General features: G+C 46.3%; 2 non-coding genes and 1 pseudogene across 2 annotated transcripts; all 3 read left to right on the top strand.

The window, feature by feature from the left end:
• Nucleotides 1–20,660: 20,660 nt before the first annotated feature.
• LOC142577828 (uncharacterized) lies at nucleotides 20,661–21,820 on the top strand (annotated as a pseudogene).
• Nucleotides 21,821–21,927: 107 nt separating this feature from the next.
• On the top strand, nucleotides 21,928–22,000 carry TRNAV-AAC (transfer RNA valine (anticodon AAC)). The gene has a single exon. It is a non-coding gene; the product is annotated as a tRNA-Val (tRNA).
• A 345-nt stretch (nucleotides 22,001–22,345) lies between these two features.
• On the top strand, nucleotides 22,346–22,418 carry TRNAV-AAC (transfer RNA valine (anticodon AAC)). Its single transcript has one exon. It is a non-coding gene; the product is annotated as a tRNA-Val (tRNA).
• The last annotated feature ends 2,739 nt before the right edge of the window (nucleotides 22,419–25,157 follow it).

The raw sequence follows: 25,157 nt of genomic DNA on the forward strand, positions 1-25,157 counted from the left end.
CGTCATGCACGCGGGTGCCCCAGCGCACTGGAAAATGCGTTTAGCGTTTTCGCCCTTGAAAGTGGAGTTTGAACCGTCAACGCCTTTTTTTTTTCTTCTTTACACCTCGATAAAAACGCTCACTCTGTAGCGGCGAGCCTTTAAATGCGAGAGTGGTTATAGGCAAACTGCAACGAAATTTTATTTTGGAAAAATTGGTTGTAACTGAACACTATATTCTATTGGCGCAATCTTGCCAGAGCTGAAGGGCTGGTAACCTTATGGTCTTTATATTAACGACCTTTAACAAGTACCTAAGCACATTATACGTGGGCCTGGTGGTTAACGGGTGTGACGGAAATCCCAGCATGTCGCCCCCGATATTTTCAGCGCATCGTGGTGAGGAAGAGAAGCTACGCTGGCTCTCAACGTTCTGGATCGTCTTCGCTTGTCTTGTCTTCGAAACACTAATGCATACCCACTATGTGGGATTGGCCAAGAAGCAGGCGGTTTCCAGTACGTTTAAAATTAAAACATAACTAGATTTTAATAGTACAGCGCAGGACTAAAGAAATCTGATTTAAAAGTTTAATAAAAATATGATTAAGAATTTTGAGATGAAATAAGTTAATATAAAGAAATGGAATAATAGAAATAATTGACAATTTTAGAAATTCAGCAAGGTGCTCTTCTTGTCTCTCAAATAAAATTGTAGGCTGCTAGAAAAGCATTTCTGTGGCTGGATCCCAGTGAAGTCACCCCAAAAGAACGAATGGTTGGCGTGGTTAGCGATAGCCCTAGTTTGCTAAATGAGTTTTCTAAGAGTTTTCTTTGTCTAGAAAGTCGACAGCACGCGAGAAAGTAATGTTCGATAGATTGTGCTGCATTGCAAAAAGAACATAGAGGGGGCATAGCGAGACCAGACCTGGGTAAGTAAAAATTAAGAGGTGGTATGCGAATGTCAATTTTCTGAGGGAAACTTCCAATTGCCTTGAAGGACAGCAAATATTATACCATGGGAAGCCCAGATGGTGGAATTCAGAAGATGTTAGAATGAATTTCAAAGAATTTTGCGATATAGAGAAATTTCTGTATCTAGCCGCGGTAAGATAAGCTGATGTCGGCAAAACAGATATGATAAGGCCATTGAGGGGTACTCGTGCGAGTGAATCAGCCATTTAGTTCAAGTGCAACGCCTACGATGTCCTGGTACCCAAAGCAAACATACTTTCCGTAAGTACGGAGGTACAATCGAACAAAATGTTCGCGAATTCTTGAATTTGAAGATGCAGTAAGTGATGTGCATACAGATGCCACAATAACAGCTAATGGGTCATTTTAGGGAAGCTTTCGTAATGCTAATATAATCAGTTTTAATTCTGCTTGAAATATGGCTGTGAAGTTGGGAAGGCAAAGAAAGTAAGACCAGTCAAGAGATTGCGAGAAGATCCCCACTCCTGCCTTCTCATTGCACACAGAAGCATCAGTAGCGCTATTACATTGTCAGTCGCTAGCTGGTGTAGGTGGTCGCGTAAGGTATTATTAAATATCTGCTTGGTAATGGTTTACCCTGATTTGGAAATATATCCTCGAGCTCAATCTTGAGGTCTGCTACGGCATTATTTGAATGGGAACCTGTGCTTGCACATGCATATATTATCTGCGGGCTGTGTAATCTCCCCCACGATACTTCAAAAAACTAAAACGGTGCAGTGATAAATACATATTGCGTGCGTATTTTTAAAAAGTCATAAATTTTTAAAGATGTCTGAACCGTAAGTATGCGGAATCTGCAATCTAGGGTGGGTATATTAGTTTCCTGATATAAAACAGTATTGACAACGAATCTAGGTAGCCGGAGGCATAATCGCAGAGCTTCCCTTTCTAAAAGTATGAGAAATTAATTTTGTAGGTGCAGCCGAATTCTAATATGCAGCCGAATATTACGCAGCCGAATTCTAATATGGGCCGGACATACATCTTATATATCATCAGTAAGGTATAGCTGCGTGGTCCAGAGCGACGGTGGCTGAGTCGGCGTAGCATAGCTACGGCATGTTCTGCCTTTGTTTTAATATGCTCAATGTGACTGCGCCAGGTGAGCTTGCTAGCGTAAATAACACCACGGTACTTGACTGCGTCAACTTCAGGGATGGTTTACTGGCGGTATTGTAAAGATATGTGCCCCTGTGCTGTTAACGGAAATACTAGTACCGCACTTTTGATAACATTTAACGACATTCAACGCTTCACACATCAGCCTCGATACCTACTAGGTGCACTGCTACAGCGAAAGCAGCGGCGATTGCTCTCGCTATCGCATACAAGGAAAAGCAAAACAGCTCAGCTTTAATAATGTCTGACTCACAAGTGGCGTGCAGAATGTATCTACAAGGCAACATACCACAAGTCGCCCTTAAGATCATTGGCGACACATTGAAAGAAGATCATGCAATATTATGGTGCCCTGGCCACGAGGGTATCTCGGGAAACGAACAGGCGCACACTCTAGCTCAAGGCTTTACTAACCGAGCTGAGATACGCACGAGGGAAAAGACCATCGCCTACTAGTCCGCGATATACTGAAGCAGCAGCGAAGAACCTGACAACAGTACGCGCCACCACACAAATTTCTCAATGTAGAGAAACCGCAGAAATATAGAAGAATACAGACGCATACCTACCCACATTCAGGTAGATACCATAAAATAAACCCAGCCTTTTACACTAACTTTTGCCCGTGGTGCGGGTCGTTGCCTTCATTGCCTCGCGTAACATGGGAGTGCGAAAGAAGACCTCATACCATTAATTCACCTTTGGTACTCACCTTACTAAGGGAGCCCTGAGAGGCCATCCTCGCACTTGCTGACCTCGAGGCCCAGAGGGGCCTCCTGGATCAAGTTGGCCGGGTCGCGATGACCACCCTGGTGCAGTACATGGCCACAACCCCCTATATGGACACAACAATCAAACCCCGGCCCTCAGTCCCCAGCAGCTGCGAAGCCACTGACCACGGCGGCGGTCAGACCTGCGACGCAGCAGAGGGTGCTACGAATCCCTGGCTCCGGACAGGCCGCCATTGGAATATGAGCCTGGCAACGTTTAACGCTAGAACGTTATCTAGTGAGGCGAATCTAGCAGTGCTATTGGAGCAATTAGAGGGCAGTAAATGGGATATAATAGGGCTCAGTGAAGTTAGGAGGCCAAAAGAAGCATATACAGTGCTAAAAAGTGGGCATGTGCTACCGGGGCTTAGCGGAGAGACGAGAACTAGGAGTCGGATTCCTGATTAATAAGAATATAGCTGGTAACATACAGGAATTCTATAGCATTAGCGAGAGGCTGGCAGGTCTTGTTGTGAAACTTAATAAGAGGTACAAAATGAAGGTTGTACAGATCTACGCCCATACATCCTGTCATGATGACCAGGAAGTCGAAAGCTTCTATGAATACGTGGAATCGGCGATGGGTAGAGTGAAAAGAAAATACACTATACTAATGGGCGACTTTAATGCCAAGGTAGGCAAGAAGCAGGCTGGAGACAAGGCAGTGGGGGAATATAGCATAGGCACTAGGAATAGCAGGGGAGAGTTAATAGTAGAGTTTGGGGAACAGAATAATATGTGGATAATGAATACCTTCTTCCGCAAGCGGGATAGCCGAAAGAGGACGTGGAAGAGCCCGAACGGCGAGACTAGAAATGAAATGAAGGGGTGCTCATACTTCTCGGTCTTTGCAACTAAAGACTCAGCTGAAACACACTATGTGTATTTTTAAAATATTTATTTTCATACGTGCGAAAGGTCGCCCAATCGCAGAATGAAGTGTGATAAACGTGAACAGACGAATATCGCAATATCGCGTAGCCAACAGTTACTGTCCCGTTGAGCGTATACGACCACTTCATGTAACAAGTTGTTGGCCAGTGACGTGCTGGGAAGAGCCCTATGTGTGTTAGTTCGTCCGGGGTCTTCGGGAAAACCAGCTTTACATGGGCCCTTTCCTACACTGTTCGTAGCCTAATGCTCAGAATTCATGAATAATGAGTAAAACCTTTCCAGCCGACTCATTGACACTGGGGGCCCATCCGGATACGTTTGTCTCTTTCTTGTTTGTGTTCACGGGGCGGGAAATGCGCTGAGTACTCTCCAGCAAGCGCACAGTATCACGGCCAGCTTTAAGCCGGTTTGAAAGCAAACCGTGCGTCACGACTGATAAAACAGCTCCACACGGCTGCAACGCCAACCTTTCGGCAGAAGTCTCTGAGAAGTGAACGGAAAGAGGTCAAGATAATGAAACTGCTACATATATATATATATATATATATATATATATATATATATATATATATATATATATATATATATATATATATATATATATATATATATATATATATATATGTATGTATGTATGTATGTATGTATGTATGTATGTATGTATGTATGTATGTATGTATGTATGTATGTATGTATGTATGTATGTATGTATGTATGTATGTATGTATGGCTGGCTACTTGGATTTTCAAATCACAATAGGTGAATGCGGAAACTCTGCCTGATCAGGTATAATAAGGCTCCTCGAGATAGCCCGATCGCTAGCCTAAATAATATCCGCTAACTTCATGAAATAAAGTGTTAAGGGAACGCTATATATAGAGGAGAATAACTAAACGAATTCATGCGCGCTGATTACCCGCCGTACGACTTAGTGGCTTTTGTATTGCGCTGCTAAGCACGAGGTCGCGGGATCGAATCCTGGCCACGGCATCCGCATTTCGATCGGGGCGAAATGTACAAGGCACCTCTGTACTTAGGTTTACGTGTACGTTCAAGAACCCCAGGCGGTCAAAATTCAGCCTGAGTCCCCCACTTCGGCGTGCCTCATGATCAGATCGTGGTTTTGGCACGTAAGACTCCATATTTTAATTCTAATTTGAGCATGGATTGTCGTTCTTGGGCGAAAAACGCTGATTGTTAGAGATATCTGAGAATACAGTTTTGTTCCTAATCTTGTGCCCGAACTCATACTTGAGCCAATGACGTCGGTCGACGTCGCGGATCTTACAAAGCTATCGCTTACGAAGGTATCAACACGAGGTTGGTCTTACGTGCATTTGTTAAATTCATTTTTGTTTTCCAAACTCGTATTTAAGTCTGGTGTAACATCATCCACCACTTGGTTGTTTTCCGTTCTTCTTTACCCGTTGAGCGGCTTTTTCTTTGCTTATTTAGTAATTTTTATCACCCAGCCCATGCACGTACAGGATGTATCACGTAATTGGACCCAGGGATTTAAAAGAAGAGTGGTTAACCACAGCTGGGTGAAACCAACGACATATGGCTTGCCGTCTAATGGGGTTCCTCAAAATATTTTTTTACAGCGAACGCTATAAAAGAAAGCGGCGTCCAGCAACAGAAACCGACTTAGCGATTTCTAACAACCCATACGGGTGCAGTGCGGCAGCGCCGATGTCAAGACGCGGACCAGATTAGAAGGCTCGCCGTGAACAATAGTGCGACGTCAAGATTATCGCAGTACATAAGCAGGAAAGGTATCGGCACTAATAACAACTGCGTTATCGATGGGGTGGACGCGTATATTTCGTACACCCGAAGAACAACATGCGTATATACAAAGTGCGCCGGAGGGAACAGCATCAACAATGTGAACGGCGCCGGCGCGAAACGACCACCGACGAAGAATGACAGTTGCGACCCCAGGCATCTTCGAACGAGCAACAACGCCAGACTCACAACGCAAAAAAAAAAAATGACCATTCCACTCTATGAAGATGGAATGGCTGCGAAGGCATTTTGCTTTTCGTTTGTGAGCTTCGACTGTCGTCAGGTTTCGCTGCCATGCCATCTTCACGGAGTACATCATTGTCAGTTTTTATATTGCGCTTAATTAATGAATTGAGTGAGATCAATTATTCAATTTGTTTTTTATATTTGGCTTAGGGCCAAGTGCGTTTCGTTACACTGTACAGGGGATTCAGAAACGACCGATCCAAATTTATGTGGCAACTTACATGCTGCTTGGTGACTTTTTTTTGGCGTTTAAAGAAAACGCGCGAAATATGAAATGAAGCCACGTGACGGCGCTCTTACGCTATCGTGCTGCAGCGATCTCAACCATGCTTCGAGAAAAAAGTCAGCTTATCGCTTATCAGGGACGACGATGCTTTCTTTCCATGCACCAACATCAACGATGCTGACGCACTGTGAAGCCGATGCCTAGAGCTGCGGCCACTCACTTCGGTACGATCCGCGTGCGCGGTTCTTTCTTTAAGGTTTTATCCACCTGGCTCGCATCTGCGTCCTTTGGTGCGAAATGAAAATAACATATTGAATGTCACATACATCATTGCGCACACGGTAATGCCAGATACACATATCACTGTCGGTTCAACCGCTCGCGCTTTCGCTCTCAAATGTGGCACGGAGAAAACATTTCGTCGTGCATGCATCTTAACGTGACATTTGGGTCATTACTTGGCACTCTCGTTCAGAATGGGTACGCGCCGCATAGTCGTTGCCTAGCAGAAAGCGTGGGAAATGCGAGAATTGAGCCATGATTGTCGTGGCGCCGATTTTCGCTGCAACGGTGAAACAAGACGCTCGCAATGTCTCGCCCGTGGCTCGTAGCTTCACCTTAACAGTGACAGACGTGAACATGATTCCGTTCGAGGAAATTCTGCACCTTCCACTAGGCATAGAGTTTCTTGGCTACTAGGCACCGCCGTCAGCGACACGCACACGTGCGTGTCAGACCCAAAGTAACAGTAACAGAACAGACAAGTAACAGACCCAAACACGTTGCTAAAACGCATTATATACGGAATTTGAGTTCGAACGAGCCAGGAATTTAGCCGGAAGCCATGGACACCTGGCGTTCCGTTCTATACGCAATAGTCTGTACCGTGTTAGAGATACCGCACCACTGATCTACGAAGTTGACATTGAGCTGGGAACAGCTGTGCGAAGTTGGAATCTTCCTGTGCCTTCACCATATGTATAGGCATTTAACAACGCGGTATTAAAATCGTGATTATTTTCGTTTTCAGGCATTCGTGCAAATCGCCCTAGAGAGAGTGAGGAAAGGCAGATAGGTTAACTAGAGTCGAGTTTCCACTTTGCTACCCTGCACTGGGGCGGGAAATATAGAGGTTGGAAAGAGGACAGAGCAATCCGCCAATGGTTTCTAAGACGCTTATATTGGTGGCATCGGCGATTCTGTGAGAAAAAGCGATTGTGGTCCCACGAAATGGAAGCTGATACCCGTTGCTGAAATTTGTGATGGGAACAGCCGAGCGTTTAATTTCGCAGGAAATCCTCTGGCTATGATAATGTGAGAATATTTGCCTCTGCAGTGTCTTGAGTGTCGCTGTAGCATCGCATCGGGCGACAGTCAACAAGTTGCTAATGGGAGGCAGAGTAATCTGATCGTCGGCGATACGAAGAGTGGTGTCATGGCTGTTGCCATTACTATTGTCTTTAGCTGGCGTATTGAGAACGTCACGCTTGAAGGTCACTGATGGCGCCGTTCACCTAAAGGTGCAGCCCATACCGAGTTACACGACCCTGGAGCATTGCGTGAGAATAAGAAAGTCGCCGATGAGGTGCAGTTCCACAGAACGGAGCTGAGTCTAACCCATTGTGTCGAAATATTGTTTTTTGTTTTTTCAATACAGGCGCGAGCTTACTGCCCCCTAATGAACGTCTCTGCATTCATGTCGATTAAAGCCGTGAATGCGAGGTCATCTATGGCTATCGGTGCCGACCGGTACTATGGTAACGTAGCGAGATATTGGCACCATAGTGCGGTTCCTGTCCATGCTCTGAACGCCGTTATGTCATTAACGTCGTAATAGAGGATCTACAGAGTTCTGAACGTCAACGACCTTATCTCCGCAGGTCGCTGAACTCAATTTCCTAAGGTGGCAGGGCTGGCTGAGCGACGTTCGTTGCCAAGAGTGGACTGGGTAACCTGTTTTGGAAAATACAACGTTTCGGTGTTCGCGGAAACCTAAAGTAAAACAGGTCTCGACAGGCGCGAGATAGGCCTCTCCGGCGGAAGTTCGTCACTGCGTGAGCCGTACGCGTCAGTGCGAAAAACCACGGAGTCCCCGCTCGACGATGAGGATGTGCCATCTGAAGGTGGTCGGTTTTACTACAATAGATAAACAAGGACCTTCGATCTGGAGTGCGTCAAGTGTCACTCTCACGGGGTCGTGTGCCTGCCACGATTGGCCTGCCGAGAAGCCCTAAATTCAAAGTCGATCGGGCAACGGCGCTCGCACAGTGCGACTGCGGGCACGAAGAATGACGACCGGCTTACGCGCGCGTCGAGGCAGGTGATGGCGGCACACCTCGTGCTGCACCTGCCATGGTGGCTCGGGGTTCGGCTGCTGAGCACGGTGTCGCGGATTTAATTCAAGGACGTGGCGGCCACATTTCGATCTTGAGGAAATGCAAAAACGCTCGCGTGCATTGATTAAGGTGCATGTTATAAAGAACCGCATGTGGTCAAAATTAATCCCGAGCACTACACTGCGGCATGCCTCATAACCTAATGTGCAGCTTTGGGACGTAAATCTCACAATTAACGCTTTAGCACCACTCGTGCCGTGCCGTTTCAATACGTTGGAGATCCAGCCCTATTTCATCACGAACGAACTCAGTCACAGAAGGTCGCGGTCGCGGTATCTCGGCAAGAGTAATGGCAGAAGGCAGATATGCCGCGGTTATACTGTCTGGCGCGCTGCCGTAGTGCCTCATACATCGAGCGGGCTTCGGTGAGGAGCTCTGCAAGTGTATTTGTTGGACGGGTAGCGTATCGGGCCACCGAAAGGTTCTTGATTGACTTCATGCATGAACTGCCTTAACTTCTTTAAGACGAAGCTTTCTTTGCCTCTTCCTTCGATTTTCCCACTGCTCTTGCTGCTGTCTTGCACGCCGCGTCGGGGGTGGTTCAGAGCGTGTATACACATGGAACGAGCGTGGCAGAGAGGAAATGAGACCCAAGAAACATTTTTGGGCTTTTCCATCGCTTCGAATGGGCACAGTGCCCTCTGGAACTCTCCAGGCATCGCCACATTAGCCTCTTGATAGCTGTAATTATCCGTGACACCCCGCTAAAGCAGTGCAGAAATTGCGGCGCTTACCTTTCTACTAAGTGCAAGTCCAGAGGGAAGCTGGATAGAATGGTAGAGAGGAGGAGGCAGAGAATGGGTAGAACCGACGCAGTTGCGAAACGAGTGAATAGCAGCCTTGCCTCTCTTTGCTCGCAGCTGCCATACAGGGGGCGGGGGAGGGGCGTTAGGATAGGGACAAATCGACATGAGAAGGCAAGGAAACGCTACTACTATGGAAAAGACAGCGGTTGCGGGGAAACTGGATAAACTTAAGTTGAAGGTACGGTACGGCATGTTTCCGCTATTTCTGAAAAATACGTACAATGCAAATATGTCAAGCGGACAACTTACGCAGGGTGCGCAGAAAAAGAGTCGCATTAATAAAAGCACACCACACAAGGGTCTAGGCTACACCACGGAAACGTCGGCACGTCAAATAAACACTTCTGTGCCTGCCGTGGTAGTTTTGGCATTGCTCGAGGTCGCGGATTTGATCCTGACTGCGGCATCCGCGTTTCGACGGGGGTGAAATAAAGCAATAATAAAAAAAAACGATCGTGCACTTTGACTAAGGGACGCGTTAAAGAACACCACAGTGTCAAATTTGATCCGGAGTCTGCCACTACGGCGCTCCTCATAATCTGATTGTGGTTTTGGCACGTACAACCACATAATCCAACTCAAGTTTAATACTTATGGCGTGATGCGAGGTGCCAAGTGAGGCTATGACAACGCTCAACCTTCTCAGAGGTTATGAAATATGGCGCACAACAACGCATCAAGCAACTTAATAGTTATGGCATGATGCGAGGTGCCAAGTGAGGCTATGAAAACGCTCAACCTTCTCAGAGGTTATGAAATATGGCGCACAACAACGCCTCAAGCAACCACCTCTCTCTGTGCTCTGTGTACTGCGCAGACAAACAGCAGTAGTGAAAGCAAGGTAAAGTTTGACATCAACTAACCACTCTTATGTTGGTCTAAACGTTTAAGTAATGAAACCTTCGCCGTCAACATCACCGCTAGTTGCCGTCAATGAAAGCGAACTGCACAGAAAGTGTCGCTTACATCTATTCCCACTGTGCGTGAGATCTGCATTATTTTTCTTCCTATAAACGCTTGGAGGATCTGAGATTAGAAAAAGCCATGACATGTAGGTCATATAAACATTGTTACACTTTCATTTTGGCGCTAGCACATCCTCCAGTACTGCAGACTCCGCTCTTTCCATGCAGGCCAGGCTTGCATAGGTGGTGATCAACTGCCGCAGTTGACCGCCTGATAGTGCAAGCAACATACGCGAAACGCGTTTTCTGCATGTTTGGTCTCGCCGATTATCAGCAGTGCTCATGTGGTCAAGTCGATGAAGATGTGCGACATGGCATTGCAATATTGCAACATGTCATTGCTTGTCATTGCAGTGTTCATATTACTAAAGCAGGTGAAGTTGTCTAACGTCTCATTCTTGAGTGCCCCCGGCATGATTCTGTGAGGCGGCGAAATCGAGTTTATTTGTGTATTTGTGTATTAGGCCTGAGAGTAGCGCTAAGCACATAAAGAACAGACGTCAGGGGAACTTGCTATTTTAAAGAAACTAGCTACGTCATAAGAAGCTATCAAAGTCATTTGTTTAAAAACTTTTTACAAACTGAAAGGTAGGTTAATAAAGTTGTGCTGTCTCGGTTACAACTTTAAGGTAAGGGCTATAATGTGTATTTTGTGACTGGTGTATTTCTTTCATTTCGTCTCTTTTCCTCTGTCTTTGTGTTTCCGAACTGTCTCCTACGCGTGCTTTAATGTACTCCAGCATCTACGCATATCTAATATATGAAAACTTATAGAGTATATTATCCAATAAAAATGGCCCCCAAGAGGGGCTCACGTTCGCTGCAGACTACTGCCACGCTGCTACCAAAATGTGGGCCCGAATTAATGCCACTGCTGTCCTATTTCAAACCCGTAACGCTCAATAACTTGACACCCTGAAATAACGTCACCTGTGAGGTGCTCATGCTCTGCTTTCATCGACATAGGTATCCTGTGCAGATATGTCCGGAAACGTTTCTCTCAGTTGTTATCTGCCTATAAAATGTGCTTATGTTAGCTCGTGGACACTCCACTATAGTTCCCTGTCGTCCCGGAAAGCCCAGCACGCAGATAGCGGTAACGTCAATACGTACTCAACCTACGTAGACACTTTTTTTTACACTTTTTGTTTATGTCACAAGGCTGCGGGAACGTGGAAGACGCTGACGTCTTGTCTGAGTACCAACAGCCCTGTCGATTCTACGAGTACGTGAACGCTTACTGTAAATGGGCTCGGGTGTGTTCTTCTTTTTACCGCATTCCGAACACATTGATTTTCCTGCACCTGATGCCCATTTGATGGCCGTGCCATCGAAGGAGCAAGCCAATTACGCCACGTGCGCCCGTTATGATGCGCCAGCGTACTTTGGCCTGCTGTACTCCTCGGTCTTTATCATCTTGTGCACGTACGCGTCGTCAGCATGGCATGAGGTCGTCGCATTTTAATCAGCGACGGATCAGTTGCTCGCTTTCTTTGACGGCCAAACTTGCGTACTCCATGAGGAAGGGCCTTGTTCAAGGAAAGGGAAAACAACAAGAGAAATGAGAGAAAGGGACGACATATTGGAAGCGCATACGTTTTGGATGACCGATTATTGTTTCGGGCGTCACACGTTTTCCTTCCTCAAAGTTTCGAGAACCTGTCCTGTGGCTTCTTCAGTATCTTTTAATCTGTCTTTCCTTTTGTCTGCTTGTATTGCTTCCTTTCCCTGGTCGTGCCAATTTTCCATTCGGCTTGTTCTGCGTTTAATATCCAGTACGATTGAAGGATGGCGGTATTTTTCGCCTTTGTTTTCGCTTGGCTGCTTCCCTGCACGGTGGCGTGAGGCGGCAAAGGTGACGCACATTCATGGGAATCACAGTGGTACTGGATTGACGCCTGTCGTAACATGGAACTCACGCAACTTCTTTAGACTTTGGCTTTTCGAATATTGTGAATAGCACGCCAAGGAAGACCAGCGTTTCGTAGTACCGGAAAAAGAGAGAGGGTTGCGAGGACGTCTAACATTTGCGAAAAAAAATTGGGCTCAATCCACGCTGTGAAGGGGTTGGCCAACGAGCAGTGGTACCACCTGATCCGATAGACCAATGTGACGTAGCCTTGGACGATTAAGCAATGCACTACATTAAATGACTTACAGCAAGGCAATTTACTTGTCTAGCCTGAGCACGACGCCGTTGTGCATATTAACGTTACTGTTCCTGTCACCGCTCATCGTGTTCACGCAAAACACCCGTGTATTTAGGTTTAGGTGCACGTTAAAGAACCCCAGGCAGTACAGAACGGTGCCTCATAATCAAATCGTGCTTTGGCACGTAAAACTCCGCAACTTAATTTTTTTCACTTCGGGAGTCCTAACAATGCGTGGCCTTCCCACAGCGCTATCACAACACAAATGAAATCAATTGCAAGGCGGATTCATCTTTTACATACGAAAGTGTAGTGACGTCCCTTCCTGTTTCCTATGCTGCAGTTGCCTCGTTCCGGCAACTGCAGCTTATGCTACCGTACTATTTACCGGGAATCGCGTGTGGCGGACGCTACATGCTTCACATTGCTCGAACACAACCCATCATCTATCATGTTGTGCTGACACTTTCGTGCTTTTCTTTATAGAAAAGAATACTGGGGTGTGTCTTGCGTGCGTAATTCAAATAGAGATAGGCACTTTTTGCTTCAATTTGTGTAATGGTTTTCTGTCGACTGTTCTGTCGGCGGAGACAAAAAAATCCCGGGATCCGTGTCATATACAGCCTTCGCTGTAAAAAAAAGTTGTAATAAACTTCGAGTGAATGTGTTAGTACATGACGACAACACTGCTATCCACAGAAACCTACAGAAACCCAGGATAGTTTTCTGAATTGCTTCTTAACACGATACGCTTACCGGAGGCCTGCTGAGGCCACACCTTTCGGTGCGCCATTTCGAAACACACTGTTGCGTCCAAGTGGCGGGGTAAGGTATATTACGAAGTTCGCAGTTCATTGAGAAATAAAGCTATATTTGAAGCGTCTTATACGCTATATACGTTGCGCTAAGATGCAGTATCACTCTCGACGAAACTTTAGAAACGCGGGAGAAGCTCCCGGTTACGGCAGCTGGCACGCGCTCCCATTTGGTGCACACGTGCAACGTCCACCAGCTACAGGCACAGGTTGCTCACAGGTATACAAGTGACACTGTATAAGTGGACGCGCCAAGGTATACGTGATACCCGGCTTTGTATAGAACAACAGAGTACTAGGCTTGGTCAGCCTTCCACGGTCACGACTTGTTCACACTGCGACATACGGCAGCTGGAGTGGCTCGGAATATGCTGCCACCGAAAGGCCACGTCGTTCACATTGCTCGTCCTTCGCAGCGCCGAAGGTGCTGCCAGCTTTCCAAATGCCGGGAAAACGAAGAGGGCGCCCGACATTTAACTATTAGCGCCACCTGCCAAGTGTGCATGCCGCAGCGTACTCGTCCGCGCAAGGCTTTCTTTCCCAAGTATATTTATTAATGCTACTTCTCTTTCGTTTCTTTTTTTTTTTCGCTCGCGTCGCGCTTGCACGTTTTTCGCATAACTTCGTCCCTCGGCGCGCTATACTTGTTCTTCATGTGGCGCTTCTCGTACAGAACCTGGTAACTTCTCACGGCTTCTCTTACATCTCCGCTGTCGCGCGGCAGCGGTCTGCGAGAGGCCGCACTCGAACGCGGCGGGCACCATTTTCAGAGCGCCTCGAAGGGTGTCTCACTTGCTGGCTCACGCTCTGATTGGTCCGCTGCGTATAATTATGTTGGTATCGGCGGCGCAAATCAGCCTGGAACCGATCGCTGCGGAGAAGGCCTGTTCAGCGGAATTCAACACCGCCGAGTTGAATTGCGCCCCGCTCTAGATGCCGACTCTATGAGTGCAGTGCCAACGAGCCTTTAGACCTTGTTCCCGGCGGCAATCCATGAGGTCACGTCAATATCACCTTACAGCAGACGTGCCGGAGACGCGATGCAATAGGGTTCGAACAAGCGACGACCACGCCGCGCCGTCTGCAGCACGTTTTGGTACAGCGTTGAATGACTGGCTCTACGTTCTTCTAAAGCTCGATTATGATCTACCTTTCGTGGTATGATCGGATAATGTTAAATAACATTCGGTGAGTGTAGCCTTAGCATAAGGTGAAAATAAGTAAGGAATTGCGAAGGTACGACTGTGCCATTTGCTCAGCCACTGCGCTGGCCGCGCTGTTTTGCATTGCACGTGTCGTTTCTCCCTGCTTGTCCCCGTGAAAACCGCGCTGTTCTGATTCAAATATTTCTTTGAAGAACCGCTGAAATTAGCGGCCACTTTTCATGTTCTGACTGTTCTGTTTCGTATGGTGCTGGTTTCCATCATCGTGCCGTCACCAGAGAAGTAAAGCATCGACTAACATTGCCAGCATCCCGCTTTAAGGAAGGAACCGGACAAAAAACGCTCGCTTCTGACGGGATGGCACGGATGACGGCTCTGTGAATGAGGGCTAACTGTTCCACCATGTTAGTGTCTATATCGTGCCGTCGGGTGACAGAAAAATCTTGTCAAAAGAAACGTTTCAGTGAGAACGCGAATGTTTGTGCAGTTAGCTATCCAATGCCACACCGTTGGAGACTCCTGCAGTTCTTATACTTGAAACGCGATCTTTTAATTAGCCTATGACAGAAACGGCAGGAAGTGCTTTGCGAGACTTGCCTATTCTACGCTTACTCAAAAGGTTCGTCATTTGTGTTTTTTATCGCCCCATTCATCCAGCGCCTCACTATCCGCTCGCATTGAGACCACGCTCAGAAGGTCTGCTCACTATCTACTAGTACTAATAAATACTGTGGCGGAAGTAGTACTTTGCTCAACCACATATTTTCAACAGTGGGCCTTTTCCAGTATTCGTTTTTAAGCACCCAAGCTCCTGATTATGTGCGTCTCATCGCCTTTATACTTAGTACCGTGCAAGGTTGGCGTTATTTCTGTCTCCTGCTTTTTCCGCAGGTTTTTTACTTTGCGCCACAGTAAGTGAGGTTAAAAATTTATCTTTCGTCACTCACACGTTTTCTATTTTAACGATATGTAAATACCGAATCTTGCATAGTCGACCGAGTAGACCGGGAAAAAACAACCACATGCCTTGTATAAAGCATAAAAATAGGGAGACTATGAGTATTTAGTAATTATTTTCAAAAGACATAACTCGCCTAGACACGGCAAAGCTTCGGTACTTGTCTCTCAAGGAATGGCCGCCATTTGATTTAAATATGAGTACTCGGCCATTTTCGGTCCTCACGGAGAAGCGGGAAATGGTTTGTAAGCGTATCATATAAACGCCTCTAAACTGGCCGAAAACGAAGGTTTAGCAAATTTCTGTTAACCCATAATTGACCCATGCATTTCAAGTTTGGTAGCACATTGCCCCTAGTGTTCCCCACATTCCCTCAAATGATATTTTTTCTTTCTTTTTCTCTCTATCACCTTTCGCATCCCTTTGCCCCTCCCCCGGTACAGGGTAGCCAACCGGAGATAATCTCTTGTTAACTTCCCTGTCTTTCCTTTGCCTTTCTCTCTCTCCTCAAATGATAAACTTGGTGAGCGATATAGATTTTTCAGGAAACCTTGAAAACTAGCACATGACTCTTCTGAGTGCTTTTAGTCGCATTATAGAAGCTTCGCTGTAGGAAACAAAAAACTACAATGGTGGTTGCATTCTGCAGTAGAGCGGAAGTAGAACAGGGGAACCTCTGAACCTCGTTCAACCTCGCTGAACCTCACATATGAATGAGGCTGTACAGAGAAAGCTAGCACGTTGAGGTCATGATACATATGCATACCTGCCAACTTTCTCGAGTTTTTCCTGTAGTGTACGAATGCGTGCTCGTTCTAGGATTCTATTAACGTTTTGTAAAGTTTTACGAAAGAATATACTCCGTTGGCGAGAAAAGCCATTAAAGATGTGCCGAAATAACTTGGTGGCGCATGTAACCTGCATGTGCCGCTCTCGTGCCCTCCAAGATCGTATGGTTGTGGCTCGAGCAAGTTCATTCAGACATCTTCCTGGAAGTGGCACAATCGGCAACAGCAACTACGCTGAATAAGTCACGGCTATCTACATACATCGTGTTGCTTTTTCCGACTCTGCTCTTTCAAGCTTACCACTAAACAAAGTGCGTATCTACCCCATAAAAGATGCGGGGTCAGGGTAAACTTCTAGAAAACGCGTGCTGACTCTCTTGTGCCCCCTCCCCTCCCCCCCGACTAGAGGGAAATAGTCTCAATGTAGGTAGAACACGGGAAATTTGCTGACACATGCTTGTGTAACATAACTCACTCATGATAAACTGAACATTTTATTTATCCAACTCGGCGTATATGCTTCCAACACCATACAGCAGCTTGCATGCACCAAACACAGCACTAAGGAATCCATGCTTAGTGCCTTTCCTCTCCTTGCTCGCTCTCTCTCTCTTTCAAATGTGATAGCAAATACAGGGACGCTCCAGCTGAATTCTCGCCGTCGCTGTGAGGTTCCGTATGAAGTCCCAGTGTGATGAGATCCTTTTCGGTAACACGGCACGTAGTCGGTTCGTCACACGATCAAGCGCTCGCTCGTGGAGGCCAGGTGAGCGCACGTGTGGCACATAACAAGTCCGCAAATTACGAGCGCATAACAAAGATAATATAATAATGTGGGGCATTACGTACCAAAACCACGACATGTTTACGACGAACGTCGTAGTGGCGGACTCCAGATTAATTTTGATTAACCGAGATTTTTTTACGCGCGCCTAGATCTGTACGCAAAGCAGTTTTTGCACTTCGTCTTTTCCCTCCACGTGAATAGTAAAGCACGCCGAGGCGTGATTTACTAATATCGCCCGACTTAATCATCTTTAGGAGCGTCCATGTAATGACGGCACCGAATTTTAAAGTATCAGAAGACTTCGATGGCCGCCTCGTTGAGAGGCTCGGAATTTAAATTTTACCGAACGGCTCCAAATGAATGAAGCGCCGAGCGCTTCGAACAGACCGCAATGCAAAAACTTTCTCAAGCTACATGCATGCCAACCCGAGACCTTTCGTGTAGCGGCTCACTCTAATTCAGTGCGCCGCAACCAACCCTGCCCGAAGCGGCACAACCGAAGGCGAAAGCAGACAGTCTTCGAAGAACGCAACAGTCAACAGTTTCCTTGCGCTCTCCGCAAGGCAGCTGTGCCCTGCGAAGAAGCCGTGTGGAACGGCTGTGCTCGAAAATGCTCTCTGCTGGAAACAGCGTATCGGCCCCAGGCCGAGGATCGTCTACCCGTTTTTGAACGAAGATGCAACTTACAAAGTTGTCCTCCCGCGTCTACCAACCGGTAACGATGTTTTGAATTCTATTTTCCTTCATGCAGACTTGATTGGCAGACCATACCGTGCTCCTGACTTCCGAGGCGCTCTGCTTGAGGTAGTGAATACTTCAGATATTGTAGGTGTCGGACAGTATCAAATGAGCCATGTATGGGTGGTTACTTGCGCTAGTAGTGCGGCAAAACAGACTCTCGTCGCCCGTGGTGAGCTCCGTGTCAAAGGGCTGAAGTGCATGCAACGAAGCTTGCATGGAAGTGCAAGCTTCTTTCTGGGAAATATAGCGCAGACGAGCCAGAACTGGACCATCTCATGGATTCTACAGAGGTAGTAGATGCCACCGGATAGACTACAGGTGGCATTAGGGACGAAGACCAGGAGTCCTTGAAGCCAGTGCCAAGCAGTCACAACAGCTCAAGTAATACTAGCGAAGCTGCAGGCGAGGATGACTCAGTTTGCCCACCTGGCCTAGCAAGCCTTAAAGAAAAGCCCCCTGATGACAAGAAAGAAGAGGAAGAGGCGATGGACACAAGTCAGGCAAGGAAACGTCCAATAGATATTAGGAAATTTATGCTCTATATTATTTTGGTATAATCCACCCATTTCTTGGCCAATCCCCCACCGTGAGTAGGAGCCACACGTGCCACAGGCTACAACAACAACAAACGTCCGGCACCATGCAACGACGAAGCAACAGAAAGTGCACTACAGGCACCCGAGAAAGTGTCTCCTAGTGCTCAGCGAACTCCCTCTCCTGGTGATAATGTGCCGCGCCGGTTTTATCAGCGTAGTCAGGGGAGTGCCACAAAGAAGTCCAAAGGGAGCAAGACCACAGATTTACCTGTGGCCAAGGGCGACGAAACACAAAAGCTTTAGGTGAGCAAAATGGCTACCGCCTTCACCCTCCCCTTATGCGTAGCGACACTCAACGTACGTTTCTGAGGAATATAACGCGTCAGCAGCAGTTACTACACGTGCTTAGGCAGCATGAAATTGATGTTGGTGCAGTACAAGAGACAAAGATATCGTCTGCTGGATGTCAACCTTGCGCTGCAAACTTTTCAACCTGATTATGAGGTGTGTATTAGCCAAGCATGTGGTGCTTCCGCTGGATGATTTTTGTTAGTCAGAGAGCAGTTAAATCATTCTTCATTTTCGCTACGTGTTGATGGGGAAGGCCGCCTTATATGCTGTGACCTCTCTTTTCATTCCCGTAATTGGCGATTTATATGCGTTTACGCTCCCTCAAAAGTGAGTGACAGGAAGGCTTTCTTCCTCTCACTTGCTCCGCTCATAGATACTGACAGAGATTTGGTACTGTTGGTTGACTTCAACTGTGTTTGTCATTCCAGAGATCACTCATACCTAACTAATCGTTATGATGCAAGTGCTACTTTCCTGCATCACTTAACGGAAGATCACAATCTAATAGACGTGGGCGCCCACACACCTTCTTGGGTGCGCTTCACGCTCTTTCAAGGCGTCTCCCACGCTCGACTTGATCGTGTGTATGTTTCGACGAATCTCTGGTGTAACATTCACAACTACGCCGTGAAGCCTGTATTTTTCACAGACCACTGTTTAGTAGCTGTTTCATGGGGTCCCCGAAAATTTCGCAAGTTTGCTCCAAACTGGGAGCTGTGGAAACTTAATACACAACTTTTGCGAGAGGAAAGTTTTGTAAACAAAGTGAAAGAATTATGGCTAGAAATAACACAATGTCAACAGCTTCCTTTGTTTGCTCAATGGGAAATGTTCAAAAATAGAGTAAAAAATGAGGCGATTGCCATTTCATGTGAGCTGTCTCAAAGAAAAAAAAAGCTGAAAAGCATTACCTTCATGATCTACTACACAAGCTGCACGCTTTCGAAAGCCAGGAACCAGGGTTGTATAGCGATGAAATAAATACAGTTCGCGCACAAATACAGAAATATGAGACGGAAGTGTACAAAGGAGCAATGGTGCGTTCACGCACAACTCGCTTCACAGAGGAGCAGCCCACAAAAAGGGCTCTCGGTGATGAAAAGCGATACGCGCTTTCCAAGCAAATATTGGAAATTGTGTCCGGTGGGTCTATATACACAAAAACGTCCCAAATAATAACCCTATTTGAAGCTCACTATAAAGATCTTTTCACTGCAGTTAAGCCTCAGAATGGATACGAAGAAAACGCTGATCAGTTTATTTCGCTTATGCCACACTTAGAAGAAGATGATCGACTCAGCGTTGATGGGCCAATAACTCGAGAAGAAATTAATTTTGTCGTCGAAACGCTGAAGAAGAACAAGACGCCTGGTCCTGATGGCCTTAGTGCTGAATTTTATATAAAATTTCAGGAATTCCTGTGTCCTTTTGTGGAGCAGCTTTTCGAGGAAGCCTATCAATATGGTGAACTTCCTCCATCTTTCTATCAGGGCCACACAACCTTAATACCAAAGAGCACTGATGATGAAACAATAAAGAGAGTAAACGGATATAGGCCGATATCGTTATGTAACGTGGATTACAAAATATTTGCAAAAGTACTGACAAATAGATTGCAGACAGTCATTACTAAATTAGTAGGTTATCATCAAACATGCGGAATTCGAGGCCGCTCTATACAGACAAATGTTCATATCGCACGTTCAGTCCTTGAGTGCATAGAGGGTAGTACGGATCAAGTAGCTCCCTTCTCCAGATTGACCTCGCCAAAGCCTTTGATAAGGTTCAACACGAATTTTTGTTCCAACTACTGCGACATATTCAGTTAGGGGATGTATTGTACAATGGTATAACACTTTGTTATAAACATTGCACTACAAAGTTAATTGTGAACCGTACCCTCTCAGATATAATGCAAGTATCCGTTCGTCAGGGTTGTCCGCTCTCGCCTTTACTCTTCGCCATATACTTAGAACCGCTTTGCTTAAGCGTGCTTTGCGACTCGAGCATTAAAGGATACAGGTTTGCCGATGGGGAAATTAAAGTGCTAGCTTATGCAGATGACATTGCCTTCTTTTGCTTCGATAAGCCAAGCATTACCAAGGCAATAAACGCTACCCTGCGTTTCTGTGAGACTGCAGGAGCTACTGTAAATTTTGACAAAAGTAGAGGCTTTTGGCTGGGCATGTGGGCGCTCACTCCCTCTGTATTCGCGAATGTTCATTGGAATCAGTCTCCGTTGCGATATCTTGGAGTACCTCTCGATAACTTCCGCAATAGTGGACCTCATTGGACGTCCACGGTAACCACTATCCGTCGAAAGGTGACAACCTGGCAGGGACGTGATCTCTCCATTTTTGCGAGAGCTAAGGCATGCAATACATTTCTCGCTTCTAAGCTTCTTTATGTTCTGCAGGTCTTGCACTGCTCACTTGTCCATGTCCAGGCATTTCCTAGAATATTTGCATGTTTTATTTGGCATTCATCATGGGAGGCCATGAGAAGGGACAACCTTTTTCTCCCGCTTGAAAAGGGAGGACTGGGTCTTGTGCATTTGTTTGTGCGACAATTGGTCATGCGCTTATTTTACCTTAAAAATGTACGTCATCCATTCCTTCTCGCAGTTAATCGAGCACGTCTTGCGCCACATCTCCCTTTTCTTTTTGTCACGACAAACTTTGTTCAAGAACTACCGTTATGGGGCTTCCTAAAGGAACTTGTCGACACTATTTCATTCTTAAAAGCCAGATTCACCCTTGAATATTTGTTTACCGTTAATCGCACGTCGCTAAATGTAGCACTTATAGATAACCTTCTCCCTGAACCTCTGTTCCGAAAGCCGTATCTGTCTCTATTTGGTCAAGATGTTCTTTGCCGGGTCCGCAGAATGTGCATTGCGCCAGCAGCGAAAACGTTTTTCTTTAAGCTGCACACCTCCACACTACCAGTTAAAACGTGGCTTCAGGAAAAAGGACTGTATGTACCCTGGAATACAAATTGTAGACTTTGCAATCAACCCGAGACAATAGAACATTGCTTTATACTTTGTCGTGACGCATTTCTTTTTTGGGACATTTTGCAAAGAACTATCAAAAAAAGACTTTCCTTCACATATTATGGTATCCGGTTCCTCCCTTTCAAAAAGACAGCCAGTAATACACCATATGATTTGTTTATGTTATTAGGACTTTATTCATTATGGAGAAGTCGAATGCTCGCTCGACAAGGTCTATCTTCCGAGAAGAGACTGCTCAAGTCCGTAGTGTGGTGGCTACATATGATCCCGTCCCTGAATGGATTTCGCGTCTGGACGCTTGTGTTTGTTTGCCAGAATTTTGAACTGTCATTGGACTGTATGCTATCTGTGAATTTGTTTCTCTTATATGTTCATATGTAATGTAACTGCATTGATTTGACAGTACCGATAATTCCATGCAATAAAGAAAAAAGCTGTGCTTGTAGTGTAGTGATTATCACATCCGCCTAACACGCGGAAGGTCCCAGGTTCGATCCATGGCAGGCACATGATGTCGCTTTTTGCCACCTAGCTCAGCCATTTTATTTAGACATACTTCTTGTTTAGTTTCATCTCATTTGTAAGCAGGTTGTCACGTTTTCTTAAAGTACTTCTCGCTTAAAACCGTCTCATAGGCGCTGCGACTTGACGTTTCAAAGAGTCCCATTCATAATTGAATAGTCTATCGAAACGACAGCTGAGTTTTTGTAAGTTTATCTGTTTCAATAAGCCTGGCAGACGTAATAATTTACGTGCGCTAAATAATTTTTATGCTGCAATCCCTTTGTACATAAACATCGTGCGAGAGATGCCAGCGTCGACGGCGCAATTCAATGCGAAGGTCGCGGACAGCTGTGCTTGTGGTGTAGTGGTTATCACATCCGCCTAACAGGCGGAAGGTCCCAGGTTCGATCACTGGCAGGCACATGATGTCCCTTTTTTGCCACCTAGCTGAGCCATTTTATTTAGACGTACTTAGTACGTCTACTCACATACTTAGCAAATTTTTCATAACAAAGCATGGTGTTGCTTTTTTTCTTTTTATGTAATGTCCAAGAATTAAGGAAGTTCGCGGTAGATATAGCAGTGCGCTACCCTCAAGAGCACATAGCTGCGTGATTAGATCGTGTTCTATGTTAAAGTTAACAGAATTAATATCGCAGTCATAAAGATCACCTGTGGCATGTGGCCCAAAAATGCTTACTGGGCTGGAATACAAGAGGTATGGATTATTCACCGTAAAATTCAATACGCATAATTGAGTGATTAACAAAACTTATTGATAATCTTTTGAACTAATTACTATAGCGCTCATATTGCAATACACGAATTGAAGTCAGCAATTTCATAACGCACATAAACTTAGAACGAATTTTGAGAATACGAAGACCAAGTGCTTCTCCTGTGGAACACATCTCGCCCGTCTATGTGCTTTTCTGGACTTCTCACTGCACCTGTAGGGTACACCGCCCGCTACATCACGGTGATGGATGTACAACACCCCGAGGCCCCTCGCGGTTCCCGTTCACCCGTGGACATCGCTTCGAGGAAGCGAGGAAATACTTCGAGTGATTGCGAGGACACAGAGCTGTACTCCGCATCAGGTGACGAGTACTCGACCTGTCCTTTACTGCTAGGTCAAACGAAGAGAGAGAGCAAATGATAAAGGAAAGGTAGGGATGTTAACCAGGACTGAGCCCGGTTGGCTACCCTACACTGGGGAAAGCGAAAAGGGGACGGAAAGATTAAAAGAAGAAGAGAAAGTCTACTGGGTATATCTTTCGGTCACTCAGTCCGGATCACAGACGCTGACTCAATCCAGTAGCTTTCAAATATCGTAGCAGAGCTTTTGTTGCCTTTTGTAGCTGCGATATGCGAGGCCATGGTCCCAAGATCTTCTTCAAGGTGAGCGGTGTTCTATCTAGCTGATTGAGAGCTGTGCAGAGGTCAGGTCTTTCGTTTTGAAAAGATGGGCAGTAGCACAGTAGATGTGTTATAGTTTCCTCGACACCGCAGGCATTACAGCCGGCGCTATCAATCGTTCCAATCAAAAACGTATATGCATTGGTGAACGCGACGCCCAAGCTTAAGCGGCACAGCATTCTTTCCTCATTTCGCAGAAGCCGTGGTAACAGCCGCACTTGCATAGAGGGGTCGAGGGAATGCAATCGATCTTGAGTGAATTCAGGTGTGTGCCACTACTCTAATGTCATATGGTGTGCTACCTTGCTTATGTGTTGAGCTGCGTCGGTCCGCGATAAAGGTACAGAAACAAGGGTTGCGCCTTCGTGTGCTTTCCTAGCAGCTTCGTCAGCGAGGTCATTGCCGGAGATACCGCAATGGCCAGGCAGCCGCTTAAACACGAGTTCGTGTCCTTTCGCTATCATACCATGGTGCATTTCTCGTATCTCCGACACAAGTTGTTCACACGACCCGCGACGAAGAGTTGACAGAAGACATTGTAAGGCCGCCTTCGAATCGAATAATATTGCCCACCGATTAGCGGGTTGGTTGTTAATGTAATCAACGGCACCTCGGAGGGCAACAAGCTCCGATCCGGTTGATGTTGTCATGTGAGAAATCTTGTATCGGATGGTAATTGATCGTGATGGTATAACCACTGCGCCGGTGGAGCTAGTCTGAGTGGAAGAGCCATCCGTATATATGTGGACATGGTCAAAGTAGAAAGTGTTCAAACAATCTAGAGCTGCTTGCTTCAGGGCCAAGGTAGGCAGGTCCGCCTTCTTTCTTATCCCTGGAACCGTGAGACGCACTTGAGGTTGTTTTAAACACCACAAAGCTGAGGTTGAACGTGCTGAGGGTGTGAAGCCCGATGGTAGACAGGCACGATGGATGCTGGCCTCGTTGGAGAAGGACGCCTGTGGTCGTCGTTCTGGCAGGCAGGCAAGAGAGCTTGATTGCATGCGTGAAACATGACGAACATGGGCCCTAAGCGTGTCGGTGCTAATGTAAGTTGTGATCGGATGGTCTCGAGCCATTATAATGGTTCCTGCTGTTGAGGCGCTCCGCGGAAGTCCTAGGGAAACACGTAGTGCCTGTGCTTGCACGCTCTGAAGTTCTCGAAGATTTGACTTGCATGTTTTAGCAAGCACGGGAGAACTATAACGTAGCAATCCGATAAAAAGTGCTCGATATTACTGTAGCATGGAGCCCACTGACGATCCCCATGTTTTCCCGGCGATAAACTTGAAGACATGAAAAATAGATGTGAGCTGCTTCTTCAAGTGGGCAGCATGGGGGCTCCAAGAGTTATCAACACATCTTCGGGGTCAAGTTCGACCACCGTGAAAACTGCGCCTCAGCGATGGCCTCGCTCCATCCTGTTTGTGCCACAGAACACTACTAACAACCTGCTCGTCTTCAATAGGCAAGCACTCTCCGTGTATCTAGAAAACACCGTGCCGAACGAGATCAAGTATGTCAGGATAAACACTAGGAGAAACATCCTAGAAATAGATGTGATGAACCCGAGCGCGCTGACCATACTACAACATGTAACGCAGCTGGGTAACCTCAAGGTCCGATCCATCGTGCCAGCGAATGGTGCCACAATAACAGGACTCATCTATGACATTGACAATGATATACCTAACGCAGACCTCCCAGTTCTCATAAAACCAGCAAGTGAACACAACGTAATAGTGC

This window comes from Dermacentor variabilis, chromosome 4 (assembly GCF_050947875.1).
Source record: "Dermacentor variabilis isolate Ectoservices chromosome 4, ASM5094787v1, whole genome shotgun sequence".
NCBI classification, from domain to species: Eukaryota; Metazoa; Arthropoda; class Arachnida; order Ixodida; family Ixodidae; genus Dermacentor; species Dermacentor variabilis.